The sequence below is a fragment of the Anopheles darlingi genome, chromosome 2, assembly GCF_943734745.1.
Source record: "Anopheles darlingi chromosome 2, idAnoDarlMG_H_01, whole genome shotgun sequence".
In the NCBI taxonomy this organism is placed as follows: Eukaryota; Metazoa; Arthropoda; class Insecta; order Diptera; family Culicidae; genus Anopheles; species Anopheles darlingi.
In genome coordinates, this window is record NC_064874.1 from 63,511,057 (window position 1) to 63,531,056 (window position 20,000).

The 20,000-nt window shown below is 46.4% G+C and overlaps 1 protein-coding gene across 2 annotated transcripts in view; it reads left to right on the plus strand.

Moving 5' to 3' along the window:
• LOC125948031 (uncharacterized) overlaps positions 1 to 20,000 on the plus strand; it is a 67,348-nt gene that overhangs the window by 43,100 nt on the left and 4,248 nt on the right. The gene's annotated exons all lie outside the window — the stretch shown is intronic.

Consider the following 20,000-nt stretch of genomic DNA (forward strand, 5'->3'; position numbering starts at 1 on the left):
CCCTCGCACGAACGGCACGAAATACACTCGGGGGGTGTACCGGTCGCGTGTGTGGAGGCGTGTTTAGAAGGTGAAAGCGTAAAAGCCACGCCACGGTATGCAATTTGCAAATCTGTGTATCCTCGTCCATGCCTAGCGTGCGTTTCCCGAGATTACGTGTCCGGACTATACGAACGCCACGGCCTTGCGCAAGCTCATGCGTTCATCATGGCCCAAGGGCCGCAGACACATCATCCTCTGGCAGGGTATCCGCACCGTATGCACCGTAGTAGAGCGGTCAAAAGCCATCAAAACTATTGCCGTGTCCGGTCGCCAACATCACCGGGATACAGACGGTGGGGCCATTGCCATTCAGCGACCGATTCCAGAAATCGTTCACGACAATGACCCACCGGCATGGCGCTTTCGTTGGTGGAGGAAATGGTGACCATTTCCGCTGTGCACTGTTCGTCTCTGCCACCGGGTAGGGCTGTCCGAGACCGGCGGCATCCTTTTTGCTGCCAATTATCCGCAATAATTACTGCCGTCAGTCGGATGGGAACTTTATCCTCTGGCGCCCTACGCCAACGCAAAGGACCTTGGGACCTTTGTCCGCAAGGAGCATGGCGGCGGTGGTGGTTATTGCTTCCAAAAATCCGTCCGCCCCTCCCCCACAAAATCCGGCCCGGCACGGTGGGAAGCAAAAAATAATAATCATATTTTGTGTCTAATGGAAATGGGTTTTCTAGTTCCTTTTGTGGAAGTGCCGACTGCTGGACTGGACTACTCCTGAATCCAGGAAATAATCGTACAAGTTGTGTGAATTTGGAGTGTTTGGTTGGGTTAGGGGGTTCACATCAGTCGCGGCGACCTCAGGTTTGGGGTTCGGGGGTTTGGACGATGGAGGGAATATCACACAATTTACTCCTGTCACTCCCAACCGAAACCGAGCGGGTTAAGTGGACGTGGATATTCAAATCGTTTTCAAAGCTTTCAAAAACGGCATAGTCTCGCCGGTGCTCGACGTGGCACAGAAGGTCACTTTTGGCTGCAAAAGTTCCAGCATTTTGCGCTTGACGAAAGGACGAACCGTGTGTGTGTGTGTTTATGTTTATTAAATCACTTAACTTTAATCTACCGGGAATTGGATATTTGTGACCTGGATTGTGTGTCCCAGGGTAGGATTTCTCTTTGTTGTATTCAACTTGTAGTTAATAACGTTTGAACTCAAGCCATTTTGAAATGAAAATGTGATGTGATTTCTGGAAATGATCATACTTTATACATCGAAAGAGAGTTTAGAAGAAGATTTTTTATAACTCTAAAAAGGGTTTAAGTTGATCATTACTCGAGGATTGATTATTAAATGAATTACATTTTTTTTACGAGTTCAAAAAGAATTAATATTTTGATTGAAATTGTTCCTTTAAATAGTGTAAAAAGTATTAGCAACCCAAGAATCGAATTAATATGTTATTGACTATTTTAAAAAGTTCTCTTCATCCTTAAGGGGGAACTCTACTAATGAAAATTGCTAACCATGCGCATAAGCGAATTATGTATGCAAAAGTTTAAAAAGTGCTCCCCAAATTGCCGAAACCTAAAACCTTCCTCCAACCGAGCTTTCATTATGGAAACCATTCCACTAAGCGATTCTTTGTCAACCACCGTCCCCCGCTGTTAATGTTTGCGTCCGGAGCGAGAGATGGAGTAGGACCAAAAACTATATTTGCCTTCTCCTCCCTGTCTCCGGGGGTTCCCGAAAACATGCTCCCCTTTCCTCGGGAGGGGCGTTTGACTTGATACGCAGTAAACGATCAAGGTCCTGTTCGCGTCCTGTGTGTCGCGATTGTGCAGCGTCAGCCGGGGAACGCGGAAGTGAAGAAACTCGTGACCCGCTGTTCGGTGGCATGGCATGGCGTGGCGTGTGAAAAATCAATTTTTCAACCCAAATGCGAACACGAAAAGTGCTCCCCAAAGGTCGATAGGTGACCCCGAGCCTTCATTACACCTGGGGCGAGATTGCTGGCCGAGCCGGAAGCGAAGTCGACGATAGAGAGAAGAGAATGTTACTTCAACGTTCCAACCTGTCCGGTGGTGATCCTGGTCGACCCTACCCCCTGCTCGGTGTGAAGTGTTACGTGACAGCTTTTTTATGCGAAAAGAAAACGTAAAAAATGTTCTTCCCAAACGGTTGACAATGCACCGACACTTGCCAGAGTATGTGTGTGTGATAGTGTGTGCCCTTAATGCCTTGGTTGGTTATCGTTTTTAGGGGCGGAAGGCATCTGGAACATTCTCAATTACAACGTGGGTTTCAGATCGGTTTGGACCCGGTATCCCGTTGACCTTAATCTAATGTGTTAGTAACAGGAGAACTTTCCCTAAGGAACATGTCATGTTCAGCTTATGGGCTGCATAATCAGAGGACTCTTCAGTTTGGGAGAGGATACGATGTCTGTTGGATTGTACGATTCACTTTGGAGATCCCTTGAGCAGGATTGAGGAGGATTATTTCCATATTTTTCCCAATTAGAATGTTCCTTAAATATACAATTTAAATCTCATGTTCTTAAGCTTAAGGCCTAAGGACCACCAGAACAGCTTGTACAACTAAGAAACTTTCATTGGTTATCGTTTGGGGACGCGCAAAACTATATTTTAGGCACGATAGCAACTTTATTTTGCAAACAAATTCCAACAACGCACTCAAGTTGATAGTCCTTATACAGTAACTTTCTTGCAACAATTTGTTGACAGTTCCTAATATAATACAATATTGATCATTGCCGACTAGTTCTATAGATTGGATTCCAATTGTATTTCAATGTTATCTCCCAACATTGTGCTCAAATAATTCTTATCAAACCAATGATCCAATTTTGCTACAAAACACAACGCAAATCCCGCCATTTTCATTTTTGTCAAGCACTTTATCCAAATCCATCACACAACAATAATGAATCGATCAACATGACCATCGATGAAAACGGGGGCCGCCGGGGCATTATGCAAATCATTTAACATATAAATCCGTATGCAATTATGCTTTCATCGGTTTTACCGTCGGATTTGCGGGCGCACCTTTTGCCACCTCGCCATCCCGCCACGCACTAGTCTTCCAAACAGCAGCAGTAGGTGCTACCGGTTCGGATAAACCGCAACACCCTCGCTGGAAGCTCGCGAAGGTAATGCGAAATTAATGAACTCCTAAACAGAGTCGCGCATAATTTATGTGCCTCCGCTACCTTTTGAATTTCGATTGGCGGGTTAGGTTGGTGATGGTGAGGGTGCTTGTTTATAAATGGCCGCGTTTTTACTGTGTTGCAGTGTGTTCCAAAGTGACCAAAGTCAAATTCCCAATTGGTTGCCCGCGTGACAGCGGTTGGTTTGGTGGTCGGTACACCACGAGATGAAAGCAGCAATGCATCCACAATTCGCACGCAATGCCATTCGCATGTGTTTGTGGTAGCGACATTGAGCGATGGTTTACAATTTAATTATCCTCGCATTAAAACATCACGATGCTTTGTCGCAGTACGGAACGAACGATGCCAATCAGTTCCGAGCGCCCCGAATCCGCAAATCATCTCTTTAAATCGATCCCTTCAACACGGGACACTGCGACTGACTCACTAGCCACGCCGCCGTTATCAACAGGCAACAAACCACAGCCTCAGTCTCATGATGATGTCTCGAAGCACTCTCCACAGCATTCATAGCATCAAGAGCGAGAGAAAGAGAACGCATTCGTTGGTTGCTTCTCTCGATTCATCTCGCTGACTCCACGGGAGTCCACGCGCCTCACCGCGTTATCGCATTACTCGCGAGCGTAGCCCATTATTTATTTGCATAATTATGCTTTTAATTATATTAAAATATAAATTACATCGTGCCTCATCGTGTCTCTTCGCACGCGCGACGCACGCAACAAGCTGCTGACAAAGCGAGACGACGGCGAGGTAATGGCGATGGCGATGTAATGGTTGGTCAGAATCCGAGCATCCGAGATATGACTCGAAAAACTCATGCTGCCAGCAGTTAATGTTCTCACTGATGATGACCAGCGAGAAGGTGGGGATGCGCTCGGAAGGGTAATGTAATTAATAGTGCTCCGTTGATTTAATTCATCGCTTAAGCAGCTAATTAAACTGTCAGTGTCGGTTCCTTGGTTGACGAGACCAGAGAGAGGTGGCTCTGGCCAATATTGACAGCTCGTTAGCGAATGTCATCGTCGCAAGCACTATCATTTCTTGAACTTTCGAATCGAATTATGAGTTCGACTTTTGAAGCAATGTTATTTCGAGATCGTAAGTAGAAAGATCATTTTTGAAATCTCGAATATAATGAACAATAGAGATTTAACCGGTTACAAGATTTACTTACCCCGTTTGAAGCACACAATCCTACAATAAAACGATGTTGTCTGGGAGTAACTCTTCACAAACGATGCTTAAACTTTTGGTGATGCTGGTGAAAAATCACCTCATAATACCTCGTGCTACATAATAGTTCCGAACATCGTGCTGCAGGCGTGATTACGTTGAATTTTTCAACTCGACACACCATAATTGACTCGTTTTGAACCCCATTGTTGACCTGGCGTCTCCATTACACACGAAACCCATCTCACCGAGTGAGAGGGAATGAGAGAGAGACCAGCCTGCTACGGAAATGGCAAAACATTTCTCCATTTCTCCAACACCGCCGCCAGCTATTTCGATGAGGTGCACGTACGCTACACATTCGCATTATTCCAGCGAGAGGAAATGTCCACTTACGCGTACTAATAACCTCAATTAATTTTCCCCGCGTCGCACGGCACGGTACGGCCACGTTTTACGATTTTGCGTCCTGTCAGGATGCTCCTCTCCCCCGGGGAGGTTCCTGTAATCCCGCCGGGGAGACGATAAAAAAACGGGGGGAAAGGACTATCATTACCATAGTGACCGTAACGGGGGGGTCCTGGATGTGTTTTCCGATTTCGTGAGGATTTGATTTTGCTTTGCCACCGTCTGGTGGCGACCGGTCTGACCTGTCCGATGGTCATCATAACATGTTATTGCGCTGCCAAGGATTCACACCACGTGTCCTGTGTGTGTCTCGCTCTCTCTCTCTTTGAGCTGTGTTTTGACCAAACCATAAAATGTTTGCCCAATGGCCATCGGCATCATTTTAGACAAAGTAACAACACCGACCGGAGTGGTGCCGTTTCCGTGGATCAGGCCAGGTTGCGTGACCGTGGCGCGGGCTCCATCCAAGGCGAAAAGTCACGAACCAGCACAGGTGACATGGCACCTTTTCCTGGCCGGTCCGGCCTGTGAAACACCCGTCCGGTGTCCTTGACCAACCCACGGATGAACGCACGGAACATGGAGCGATGCATTTTGCGACCACTGCCGCTGCCGTTGACGCCGCGGTCTACCACGCAGCACATCAAGGAGCAATCTTTGCCAATGAAATCACCGGAAGTGCACCGTTACAGGGCACGTCGGTTGGCTCACGACACACACACTGAAATACATACAGACCCACAATAATTTGCACTATACTCTCTGCCTTCACTGCCTCTGGTGGTGGTCTGTCGATTCTATTGTTATGCAAATGGCCACCGACCGACCAGCTGCAGCAAAGGGTCGATTACGCTTAGCCTAGCGAGCGAGCGACGCTTATCTGGGCGGAAATGACGGCCAGCGAATGCAGCAGCAGCAGCAGCAGTAGGGCGCTGGCCTGGCCAGTGGGTGGCCCGCAGCGATGGAGCTATGTGGCCCACGCCAAGTGGCGACGCTGATGGCCTTTCCACTGCACGCGACCATTTGCTGACAAATTGACGAATTGAGGTCAACTTTACTGCAGCAGCGCAAAGTTTTGCAAACCAAAATACCAAAACGGCCACCAGCGGCAGGCCAACCAATTGGGCATCCAGGCGTTGTTTTGTGCGAGAAGTTGGAGCCATTTGCGAAGGCGATAGTTTCGCGTGAAGAAAAGATGGAGAAAAGAAAGAAGGAAAAAAAAACTGCTCCCCGAATGCCGAAATTGGAAGCCCCAAATTATGCCACAAACGCGCGGCGCTGAGATAGTAAAATGGTTGGTGGATGGATTGCGGAGCTCGGAATTGCCCCTTGTTTTTTGTTATTGTATTCCGAGCTGGGCCACAAATTGGTAGCGGAACTTTAATTTACTACTTGTTTGAACCTTAAATTAGGGCCGATATCGGGAGTTCAAAATCGGCAAATGTTTTTTAAACATTCGTCAGCCTATACTTTAGCATTTTCTTCATGTGTCTTCGTCTTCTACTTTCTTACCTCTATTGTGACAGGATATTGTGTGCACTTGCTAGTTACTAGTACATTTCACACATGAAATCATAGGTTATGGATTTGTAGGCTTGGAACTCGTTATTAGGAAGTATTGTGGTGCATTCGTATTTTTTGATGAACTTTTATGTTCGTTTTGCGTCGACAATCTATGTTAAATGACTTCTTATTGGATCTTTTCCTTATTTCTAGTTGGAAACTATACGTGGATATGTTTACTTGGATATGTTTATTTCTTGTTGGATCTGATGATTCGATTTATACGAGCGACTACCGATCGGTAAATGAACGCTCTCTATTGTAAACTTTGAAAATTCTATATTCTTATTCTGCGACAAAAGCCATGATAAGCGAGCAATTCAATCAAATTAACGCCCTTTTATGAATAATATTATGACAAAGTGCTGTTTGTTTTTGCTGTGTTAACGTTATTTTCAAAACGTCTGTTTGTAATTTAAAGGATCGTTAATTTTACGCTTCTGGAATTCGATGTTTTGTAGCAAATTGATATTTACAAAATAAAATTTTATACTGTTAGGATGCACTGTGTAGATGTGAATGTTGCATACTTGTAATCGATTGTATAATTGTATTTTAACTAAAAGACTTTAAACTGCTCCTTCTATACATGTACATTATCTTACAGCTGTAGTCAGAGCTGTAGCTGTACATAACAAGAAACGCTTTGAAGTGAATAGTTTTCTAAACATTCTCCTAACTTGATTTCGCTATCAAAAGTCGAATGTAAGCAGTCCTAAACATGTACAAACATCTTCTGTTGAATATTCTCCATCAAAAATGCAATCCAAAGCCCTGCACTGTTGCAGCGGACGTCATATTGTTCCTCTGTTCTGGAAAAATCCTTCGAAAACGCTGACCAAAGAGTTGCCATTTTAATTTATCCCAACTACCACCATCCGTACATCAAACACTATCGTCCGAGCCCCTCTTATGGGAATCACCCGGTGCATAAGCAAACACATCAATCGATCATCGGTTTTTGACAAGACAGCACCACTGACCACCACCACTACCACTGTTGCTACCACCACCGATCAATACGTAATTGGGAAACTTTTCAATCTGCTATTTATACCCCGAGCGAGCGAGAAAGAAGGGGGTTGATTCTGTTTTCGTCCACAATTCCCCGGGCGGCCATAAATTTAGGATTACATCCCCGGGCCCCACACATCGGGGCGAAGCTTCGACCCATCGGACTTTTACCCTTTTCGCTCACGCTGCTGCTGCTTATGCTTTCGAGCGATTGGAGAGGAGGATGTCCGGGATCCGAGACCCCCGGTTCCCTCCGAGAGAAGGTGGTGCCTATTTTGCAAATCAACCTCCAACAACGGAACGAAGCTGTCCTTGGTTCTGCCAGCTCATGGACGTCGCACCAGAACCATTCAAGCAAATACGATTAATTATTGAAACTTTAAAACTCATTACAATCGATCGATGCGATCGATGCGAGGAGAGGGTAGACCGCCGTTTAAAGGACCGATCCAACAGCACGTGCACCGAGAGACACACACACACAGAACTGGTTGTGCAGTCCTTGTACCCACCACACCGGTGTAGTGGGATCCGATGGATAATTTCCCATTTTTCATCCCTTCCTCTTCTCCGAACGTCCTTAGCTTGAAGTCGATGACGCAACGACCGATTGGATTTGGCTTATCTGGGCTCTCAAGACCATGTCCATGTCCATGGGACGAGGTTGGAAAGGACGCGGAGTGCTTGACCACTTGCACATTCATTAGATCGTCGGCATCATACACAAGCACCCTCGGTCACCGGGTCGGGGGTGGTTTCGTTTCGTCAAAACGGATTTCGTCCTCGGGCGACCGATTGAATCGATCGCCACGAGCTCTTCCGCCCCCCGATTTAGTTCCCGATAGATCTGCCCCCGGAATGCCGTAACTACCCCACTACCCGGGGAGTATATTGGCCCCGGGGGGAGGTAGTGGTGGAGGTGTAAGAGCGGAGGGTGCACATCGTTACGTCTCGTCGTCGGTCGTCGATACGGAACCGGCCACTGGTCAGTACCGTTTTGGGCCTCGTTGAGACATCAACGTTCGTCCGCCAACCCGAGTTTCCAAAAGGGTCGTCCTGTACGTCTGTACGTGTGTGTGCGTGCGTGCTTGTATGTGTGTGCCTGTGGTCTGGTGTGTGGTTTGTTTCAGTAAGCAGTTCCACAGTTCCACAAACTGACTCCTCGAAACTTCCTTCCAACCGAGAAGGTTTGCGGCGTTGGAGGTAGTGCTCGCGCCGATTGAAGTGAAGTGACGACTCCGTTGGCCATTGCCTTGCTTGGAACGTTGGACTTGCTTCTAGTTGCCGCTACCTGCCTCTACTCCCATACCTCACCTTAACCCTTTTAAGTTGAGCAAACTCCTGCAAGTGAATGGTACTGCCACCTGCATCGTCAGCATTCCTCAACTTCTTCCGGACGGATCTGCGGCCCAAGGTAAGCCCGAGAATGGTCGACGGACGTACGGACCAGCCGAACCGACGGCTCGACGACACCGGCTCACACTGCCCCGATTTGTCACATCGATTCGCTTTAGTTTGGTTTAGTTTTCCTCGTGAGACTCGTGGTGAGAACTGAGACTGTGAGAAGTCAGGTAACGTCCGGTAACGTCTACGTCTACCAAACGTCGTTGCGTGACAGAGAATGAAATCATTCCATCGTTAGCTCTATCAGCTCTATCTCAGCGCAGAGGTTTGGTTTGGTTATAGTGATTGGGGAGTTGGACGTGTCGGACTGTCTGCTACAGCTCAGCAGAAATGTCGAATGGTGGACGACAGGACACACCACACAGCAGTTAGCAAGGATGTTGAACAAAGTGTAATGACCACACAATCACTATCGCTACGGGCGGCCATTGAAGGAGATTCGTTTAGGTGACGTACGCCTACTGGGGGACGTCACGTCACGTGCGCGGTTTTTGGGAGGAAATTTTGTGGCACAGCCTTCTTGGTATTCATCTTCACTTCTACCGAAATCCCTAAATTGAGTGATCCCAATTTGGAGGTTATGTATGCGTCCAGGTGTCCTCAACTTCGTCCTTTCGTCCCTATTGCCGGGTACTTGCCCGGCCTGCAGCAATCACTTCTTGTGCCTTTCCAACCCAATAACCACGATTTATGGACTGGGCCATCGTTTGATTCAATAATCCACCCGGTTGGCGAACCATGCCAACGGATGGAGTCAATTTGATGGCGGCCATTGCGGTAATTGTGTACTTTAAAATCACTCACCAGCTCGGCAGGGGAACTAGTATGCATGTGTATGCGCGTATGTGTGTGTGCCTGTAGCGCTGAGTTACGCAATGCAACGAGGACACCAATAATGGCGTCGGTGGCTAAGCCCGGTGGCTGTCGCCTCTATGGGATCGGCCATTCAATACAGATGGAGCAGTCCGATGGAGGAAGCAAAAACTCGATGCTCACCCCCACCAACACCACCACCACCACTGGCAACACACCGGCAAAGGAATGTGGTGAAAAACAAACAAGATAAATTATTCATAAATGAAAACCCGTACCGAGGGACGTACCGGGGGGCCTCGGCCGTCTTCGTCTCAGGCCTCAACCGAGCGCACGACGACGACGACGACGACGACCGTGTGCGCCATGACTTGCCGGACTGTTTCTATTATTTCTGATGTTTTTCTTCCTATTTTTTATCGAGTATTGTCGCTGCTTCCCTCTTGCTTTGCTGTGTGTGCCAGCATACACAATGTGGCAATGCAATGCAAATGAACCCGCTATCGTAGCACAAACATCGTCCTCGTCGTCGCCGTCGACTACCAGTCGGCAAATCAAGGCAGTATCCAACAGCAGTACGAACACAGTTCCTTCTCTTTCGTGTGCACACACACATACACACACACGTGCTTGGCCCTCTCGACTCTATCTCTCCACTCATCGACATTATGGCGCATTTCGCTCATCTAATTTATCGACGATCGACGACGAGAAGAGAGAACGATAGAAGGAGACACTGGGGGAACAGGGAGGTAGGAGAAGCGACGAAAATCCTGTGATCCACAAACAACAAACGGCTTCGTCCGTGCTGCTTCGACCTGTCATTCTGATGACTGGTCAGTTCGTGGTCCAATTTCCTATTGCCCCGGATCCCACCCCCGGGGGGGAGGTGGTGCCTAGACGCACCTCACACACCACCAGGTCCTTCGAGTGGGAATCGGTCCCCAGACAGCGGGAGGACAGGACGAGGGATAAAAAAATATAGAACCACGCTCTGGCGTCACTCGATGCCGATGCCGTGTATTATCGAGGACTGCCTTCAGGGGGCTGGGAAATGAACATTAGGTGCCACATAAAGAATTCACAGCGCTGGTCACTCGTTGGCAGCAGAACTGGGGGGGGGGGGGCTTCAATATTTTATTTGCCAAGAAGAACTCACAGCTCAAGGTCGCCTAAAGCATCGGCCACTGGCTTCGGATTGGTGACGGAGTCGTAAAAAAAAACTATTCTCCTATCTACTATTCCGCAGCATGCTACGTTAACCGTCTCCGCAGATCCACTGGACTGGAGGGAATGTGGCTTTGAACGGGACGTTTTTTTCCCCCGGATTAGATTAATGACGAGCAGCGCGATGAGTGACAAATCCCCGCGAGTGGCCACTTGTTCGTTTTCCCAAGCGTTAATCCATGGCACGTCGATGCACGGCGAGCTCATTGTTTTAAAATGTCCTAACGAAAATGTCCTTACTTCAGTCAAAGCAAACGCACATTTATTTACATCCACAACACTTTCGGGTAACCAAGTTAGGGGCTAACTTATAGGACTAAGCACTAGGCTGAAACAGTTTCAAATTCTGACGATGCAGTCCAGTCGTATACTTTCCGGCACATATCGCGATGATCACGCTGCATTCCCATGGGACATGGTGGTGGTGGGAACTTGTTTTGGAGGAATCAAGAAGAGAGCGTACACTTTGAGCATCTTCCGTATTACAGTGCAACAGCGCTCCGGCTTACCCTTGATATGCATCCTTCACTTACCGGGAACTGAATCAACAGCATCATAAGCACACAAAGAAGTAATACGGCCAGCGCACTATTCATTCTGCAGATCGTGTATAAACCATCAAAGAACATTTTGATGTTTAAATCTCTAACTTCCCTGATCGACTGGGCGATCAGTTAGTGGCGTGTCAGATTAAAACCTCCTGCCCAACTGCCTGCTGAAACCTGGTGTGCGAGACGTGATAAGATGCACTGCATTGCTTCAGCTAGTGCAAACAATTCCAAGAGCTGCCGAAGATGGCGGCATCATTAATCGTGGCGCGAGCGGTCGCTGTAATTTAGAAAACAATTTGTAGTTCACAGAATTTCGCGCAATTTCATTGAATGCTGAGTGAACACTTGGCTTCACTACGACGGGCATTTGTTGAAATGATGCCAAACAGCGTTCGCGTGTAGCATTTCACGTGTTTCGCGGTAGCAAGACACATGGAATCATTAATCTCTTGATTGATTTTAAAGCTTCAAATAATAGTAGAGCATCAAGAACGATGTATGTGCGTCTTTTACTTTCTTACTTACAGCATGTTAACAAACGAACAACGTTTTCTTGGCGTTCTCCCGAAACGTTTTCCATCATAACACCACCCGGTCTGCTGCGACTCCCAACATCGATCCACGGTGGCAACAGGAAGAACCGTAATATGTTGACCTTTCCGTGGTTTCGCCCAGCCGTTTTCCGGTGTTTTTGTTTGGCAAAGAAAATATTGTTCGCCACACACCTGGACCGTTTTGCTCGCTCCTCGCGCCTTCCCTTTTGGCCGCTTAGGTCGTTGCGGTGTTGTAATCAGATGGCAGCGACAGAGAAACATGATTCGACATGGCGTAGCGATTGGTATGGTTTTCAATCCGGCTAATATTAGCATGGTGCGTATGGTGGACGCACCTGCTATCCCTTTGCCAGCAACAAGCTGAAGGAGTGATATCGATTTTTCGGAAACCCCTTGATTCGAGGCCATTAAAGCGGAACCACTTTTTTGTCAAATCAGCACTTGGTTTCCGATGGTGTTCCGATATTGATTTTATGTGCTTCGTTTTACTTTCGGTAGTTTTGCAACCGCACATAAATAATGAAGAGGGTAAGGCCTTGAACATGTGCGCCAGCTAGAACATAATAAATGTTTAATAATTTTTCTATGCTAAGTATAAGACGTTAATGATATTAAGCAACTATTATTGAAAAGCAATAACTAAGCGGTCTTCTTTCTAAAAATTCCATGTAAGTTACATAATCTTACATGAAGAAGTGATGCTAACGAACTTTATGGCAATCTATTCTGTTTCATGAAGCGTTATGAAGCGATGGCTACTGTTTTAATATTCTATATCTGCCAGATTGTCAGAAATCCGATATCTTTCTTCGATTATCGTGGTCCACAATGTCTCGTTAACAGCGCTCTTGTGAGATATCAAGTTAATCTCTCCACTGGGGCCATCATATCACAAAACCCCTTGCAGGACGCCGATCACAACCACTTAACATGTCCCACCGCAAAAGCCCATAACTGTCACTAATTTCCCGCACACCAAACACCAATTATTTGCAAATAGATAAGCTTCAATCTCCTCTTCGCTCGCATCACAGTACACACTGGCACGAAAAGGCAAAAGGGGTATTAAAACATAACGATCGCGAAGGGCATAACCGCGTGATGCCTCCCCTCCCCCTCCCCCCACCTCCCGTCGAATGGCCACATGTCGTACATGTTCATTCGGGGTTCTCGCGGGTTTCCACATTATTTCTCGATTACTCGTTTCATTGACGACGACGTCGTCTGGTGGGTACGGTGTCTGTTGCTCCCCGGAGGAGTCTAACAATCGCTGCCACCGAGACTCTACCATGCCTGCCAAAGTGCCGCCTTGATGTCACTTTCCATTTAATGTGATGTCACCATCGAGGACACGTCGTCGTCGTCGTCCGGGCCGTATGGCGGTATGGCTATCGTCGTCGTCGTAAGGCGACACCCAAACAAACCGCAAACGATCGATCCCCAACAACCGAAACGGAATACACCGGGGATGCGAAACGAAGAAGGAGGAAACCATTACGATATGTTGGTGTCGCGGAAGCGAATCAGCGCACCGATTCCACTCCTTGGTGCCTTGGTGCGGAGGTTTTATGGTTTGCTAAACATCATCACTGCAAAAGATAAGTTAAGAAAATGGTAGCTTTATCGCGTATCGCGATGAACGCGGTTGTTTCCGTTACGCCGTGGCGTGACACTTTCACCGCGTTAGACTTCCTCGAGGGACAAATGGTTAAAGCTTTTGGGCCGATACTTGCTGGCGTATCTCGTTTTCGTTGCGCTCGTGCTGAGCCAACTCAAATCCGCTTACCGTTTGGTGCTGGAAGTTGATCATCCACTCGCTGGATGCGGATGTTTTACGATTCCTCCTATCTTCTTCTTCTTCTCAACTGCTCTGCACTGTTTCTGCTTCTTAACTTCCGAACCACCGAAAAGCGATAAATGTGGTTTTATCTTAGCTTTATCGTCTTTACACCGTCCGCCGTCGGTGCTCACTTGGCGGTTTTCGAATCGATCCGTGTCTCCACGTTCCGAGTGCCATAATTGCGTAAATCGATTAGGATTACCACCACCACCACCACCACCACCATCAGGCCACCATTCGCCTGCAGGCTTGCAAGTGATTGATTGATTTATGTAGCATCATCCAGCAGCTCGAGCTATCGGCGTCTGACCGTGGGTCGGTGTGTTTGAAGGGTGCGTTGGCGATAAGCATGTGTGTCTCGTGCCGTGCGAGAATCACGGTTCAGAAGTGGGAATTCAATTACTCGGAACAGATAACGCAGCGCGGGCTTCGCGAGCGCGACCTGGCCTGGAGGCTGATTTGCTTGCTCGACCTACTCACACGCTCACACGAAGGGTCTTTGGAGTTGATACAACTGCTTACGCCCTATTGTTGGCCCCCGAGGGGATCGATTAAGATTTCGTTGCAATAATTAATACGTTCAGGGTATGTGTTGCCGCCAGATTTAATTAGGGGCGCTTCTCCCAGCGCCTCTTGTTGTTCGTTTGATTTAGGCAACTAACTAAAGACTCTGAGTCCGTGAAGCTCATTAAAAGTTCAATTGAGTTTTTAATTTTGGTCACCAGTACCATAAATAATAGAAATGGTTGGTTTCGGGCGGTCAGTTAGTGGTTTTGTGTTAAGAAATTGATTAAATGGAACTTTTTTTAATAGACAGTACGATGCGAGTAGAACTCACAGCTTCTCGCAATAAAACATGGGAAGAGTTATTGTTTACGAATGCTTAACTTTAGATAATATTTACTTGCCTTCCAATTTGATGTCGTCACGCTCTGGGCGCGATACATATTGGAAGGATTTACTGTACCGAATTTTTATGAGTAAAACATAACACACTGGCAATAACTTTTATTGAAAAAAATATGGTAAAAGACCGTCTTTTTGAAGAAATCAGCTGAAAACCCCGTTTGAATTTTTATACCGATAAAGAATGCTCAAGGTATTCAATATTTCAAAGAGCAGAAGCTATTTTATTCGAATGCTTTCATCAATATTCGCACTTTTCTACAGGTTTTTTCAGTAACAAGTTTGCTAGGGGAGTATTGTATTGCAAGATGCTACCTACACTGACCTGCAGGATCAGTTTTACTGGAATATACTGATTATTACTGGAATTATTACTGAATCTGATCTATCTGAGACAGTTTTTTTGCATTTCTTGAAACACACGGGGCTATGAAATATTTACATTAAATATCGCTTCTGGTTTGATGTTTTGTACTCGTATATCAACGAAAACAGCGAAAAATACATCTGATCCAATATTTTCCAAATAGTCTAAACCATGCATTTGAAAATACTCATACTTCAGCTATCTGTATATGTTTTCAAACTGGTTCAAATATTTTTCGTGTCTTCTGTTCAATTCAAGGGATCACTTATGCTTCCTAGCAATTCCTAACTGAATTTAAACTCTCTTTTTCTCCCTTTCTCGCAACAACTGCCGTATTGCCATTGTTTTCGAGGCAACAAACATCGTCGGTCGGTTGGTTTCGAGTTCTGGTGGTAAAATGCGACGCTAATTACATCCATACACACACTCAAACACGCCCAATCGAACGACCCTCCGGAAACGTGTGACCTCAAATGCACATACCAAATTGCACGCGATTAGCGATGTGCCCGATGTGCACTACCGCCTACACCCACCACACCCTCTACTAGGCCTTCAAAAACTCCACCACTACTACCCCCGTGGGGCATTCAAGGCTCAATTTGTGGTGAGGGCCACAAATTAATGCTGGAAGGTGGGCGTGTGGCGAGGAAAGCTCAGAGCTCACAACCCAAACTGCAGACCGTAGACCGTGTGACGAGTGCCTCATCATATTATTTGCTCCCCTCCCCTCCGCTGCTATCGGCCAAATTATTTATTCCAATTCAGTTGCACAGTTTCTGGTTGCATTCTATTCAATTGCATAACCGGTCCCGAGAACACGCTTGCCATCCAATGGCATTTCCGGTTGTTTATAATCCTTTCCGTCAGCACCGAAGAGGTGAGCGGTGAGGTGAGCCTTGTTGTCACTGCGGTTTTTTGGGGGCCTGCGATATGGTGCTGCTACTTTTTGGAAAACCATTCCAAAGCTACACGCCTGAAGAGACCTTTCATTTGGTGGTTGGCGCAAAAATTCACGCGCGCTCACGCTGTTTAAACGATTTATGCTCGGTTTCGGTTGAGCGAGCAGCTCACTGTGGCGCTAGGGAGGGTGGGGTGGAGGCCAAAACCCGAATCCGGTTGCATTCGGAATGGCGCTTGTAAACAAGTATCTGCTGCTGTCATTGCTGCCGCTGCTGCTACTGTTCGTGAAACCAATCGTTGTGGGTTTTGATAGCAGCACGATCGATAAAATTGCTTCCGGTTGCATGGAGGGTCACGTGATCAAGAACCACCGTTGCATGTGTGCCAACGTTTTGCATAGACTTGCTGTTGTGCTAATCAACAACAACATCGGTCACCAATCAGCGGAAAAGTTTTCTATTTTATCTGCATGAGTTATGGAGCAGACGATGTGAAAAGGATAACTCGAAGCATATTTTTCAATGCCACTACAAACGATTTCCTTTCATAATTCATGCATTTACATGCCCTTAACGTAAACATGCACGTACATGAAGGTCCTGTTAACACATATTATCGAAAAGATTCTAATAAAACTGTTCATTTTTCCGCATAATGTTACCCTTGGAATCAGCAAACATAAAGTCAAATAATTTATGAAACTTCACAAAGTGCCTACGCACAACTTGTGCCTCACACATATAGCGCAGCACCATTTAGATAGCAATCATCGTCCTGGCGCTTGCAGAACAGTCCGGTGAAAAAGCTAATCAACTGATAACGCCACCAGAAGATTTGGTCGCATTAAGCACTTGGAGCCCTCGCTTCTACGAGACAAAAGTAACGACCTCCCGGTACCGGAAAGCTGCTGACCGAATTGAAACTTGATCCGCTGACACTTCACTTCGCTGACCAGCCTTATCGTTTCTTCCAATTCATCCGAGACGGCTGGGGACCGGCGGTCCCAGCACAACGGAGCAAAAGAGAAAGAAAGAGAGAGAGAGAAAGAAGAGAACGAGAGCGAAATTGGAGCCACAAATTAATTGATACATCATCCGAGGCCACTACGTATCGGTTGGGAGGTTAAACCACTGGCATTAAGTACCTCTGGCAGGGCGCGAGGTTGGCTCCCTCCAAGCGGTAAGCCTCCTCGGACACACTCGTAGAAGCCGCTTGTTCCGCAACAAAACAACGTAGCAAAGAAACCGTCTGCTAGATGGCTCGCTGGCTGGCCATCGTGGTTCCTTAATGATGTGCTTCTTCGGTGTGAGGTCCGGGGGTCCACTTGGTCCAGTCTGCCACGGACGCGCGCAACTGATGAGGCTCGCTTGTGAACGGAAGTGTTTCGCTGTTAGCGTCCAACGGAAGATCCCGTCGGAAGTTTGTCTCTCTTTCTGTCTTGTTCTCTGTCGCGCTCTCTCTCTAGATACTGATGTGATGTGTATGTGTGTGTGTTTTTTTTTTCGGTTCCTCTTGGCCCCGCGAGCCTTTGCTGCGGCGATACTTGTTGCCGGTCCGTGGCCGGTCCCAAAGATTTACTGCCCACTATGAAGCTCGTCCTCGTACGGACCGAAGGCACATCCCTTCACGAAAGGCACACCAGGGCACAGAGCACCACACACACACACAGGCACGTGTGACCAACATAAAAACCACCGTACACACCAGGCCTTCCTCGTGTGCACACACGCACAGACACACACGTTTCGCTCACTTGTTGCGAGCCGCAAAAGACAGTTTCCGGCACCTTTTTACCGCTTTCCCGCTGTCCTATTTGATGAATCCGGTAGCAACCAGCAACGGTCCACCGAAACACGGGGGCTGGTACAAGACAGACTAATAAAAGGCCTCCCTCCCTCCCAAAAAAAAGAAACCAAGAGACGCCTAGCCTAAGAGAGAGCCTCACGTTTGTTGCTGACCTGGATGGTCATTGAAGCGCTAGAGGCCAGTAGCATAAACCGGAAACAATAGACCACGGTACGGTGGCTCTTAAAGTGGTCTCGCTGGACCGCTGCTGGTGTTGGTGACGGTGCTGGAGCGAAATTAATGTCCCGGCTTTCCCGGTTGCCTCCGAGCCACGGGATAATTGAATGAAAATGCCTTCGCATAGCATTGCCACCGGAGCGAACGGAGTGAAGTAAAATATTTATGCCAGCCCTTTCCGAGGAGTCCTTCTCGGGGATAGCTAGCTCGCTGATTGTGCTTGCAGAACGATGCAACGATGGAGAGTGCGCCGAGATGCACGCGGGAGCGCGATGCTGTCTCATAAAAGCGTTAAAAGGCGGGAGGATCATAACAAATTTCATCTGCAGTATCGTGGGTTTACGCTCTCGAGGAACGGCTCGCCATTCGCCGGGGGGGTTGTGATTAATATTGGATGCAATTTCGTTATGAATCGTTTCTTAAAGACGCGCGTGGCGTCTGTATGAAATGGTGGTTTTATCCGTTTCTGGTGGTTACGATGTTCTGATATAGATTAACGGTCAAATCATTTTGCTTGATCGTGATCCGGTATCTAACAGACTTAATGATATGATATCACCATCGCCGTTTAAGTGTTTTTTTTATTCAAGTGCTGTGCTATAGTATTATCAACAGAATCTTCATATCGAGTTGAATCAAGTCGTTCATCACCCAATCAATCGTTAAATTTCCAAAAACAGTGTATCTCTATAAGAATTTGTCATACAAATACAGCAAAACAACGCTTTTACTCATTTTAAGTGCTGATTTCCTACGCACATTATGCCAGCAGTAAGTGCATCCGTTGTGTACATATAAAATTTGTCATTTTGTCAGTCCCATTTTTCCATCTATAGGTTAGTTATGGCATTGCAACCACTCTTTAATGACATGAATTGATTACACTAGACGCCGTGTCATCAGAGAATACATATTCTCCACGGGTTGGTTCTGCCGCTCTTTGCCGTGATGATACAATTTTATCAATTTGCTGACTACTAGTGTCATACTTTTTACATTATCTGTAATCGAATTTAAATTCAATCGGGTTTAGCACTTTCTCTGTATTTTCAGTACCTGTGAGAATATCCCAATTTATGCTACGATTCTATTTTTGCTTAAATTTAGTAGTAAAAATACTGGGAATGACCTATGCTGACAAAAAATAACTCCTAATTACATCAAATTCTTCATAAACTACATTTTCTGTTCTTTGGAATTGAAAAGGAAAAGCAACCTTGGCATAAAATGCAAACTTTGATGATTAAACTGCATTGTAATGAATTTTATCTCAAACAATATCAAGCAAAAAATAGTTATATAATAAGGAACATTATAAAGTCATGAAACCATGTGTTAGTGCTAATCTTTAGTACCGTTTACTGCTATGGTTAAACGTTTTATAAAATTTTTTTTTTAACATATATAAGGACGGACGAGCCGTACGTTTAGTTTAAACGTTTTATAAACTTAATGTTTTCCTATTTAAGTGCTTATCAAGCTTATCTTGAGATATTTTCCAGAACTAAATACCCTTTCAAATTAACTACTCAATGAACTAGACAACTCAATAGTACTGCAAAATTACTATCTATTAAGGTGTTTCATTTTCAACATTCTATTCTCGCTCTAAACAACTTAATCACTGCTTCACAACTAGACGCGCTAGAAGCCACAGACACAACAGCGTAACAAAAACAGAACCGAGAATGTTCGTTGCTAGCACCATCAGCAGAAAGATCCTCTACTGATTTTGTCCCAAACCGGACGCACCAGCTGGCCCGTTACGAGAGCGCGCATTTACATCCTTCTTCTTCACCAGAAGGCAATCTTCGCAAATCCAACCTCCATCACACCATCACCTCACCAGTACACGCTCTGCTCGATGGGCGCACCAACGTTCCGAAGCGATCGCGTCACGCTCGGTAGATCGCAACAACAGGAGGGATGATGGTCACCAAAGTTGTCGCTCACTCCGCCTAGTCGCTGCTCTGTCAGCCGTCGCCGATGGCAAGGAGATGTAATATGCACAATTTTAGCTGACTTTACGTTTATCGTCAGTAATACAAACGATTACTGTTATTG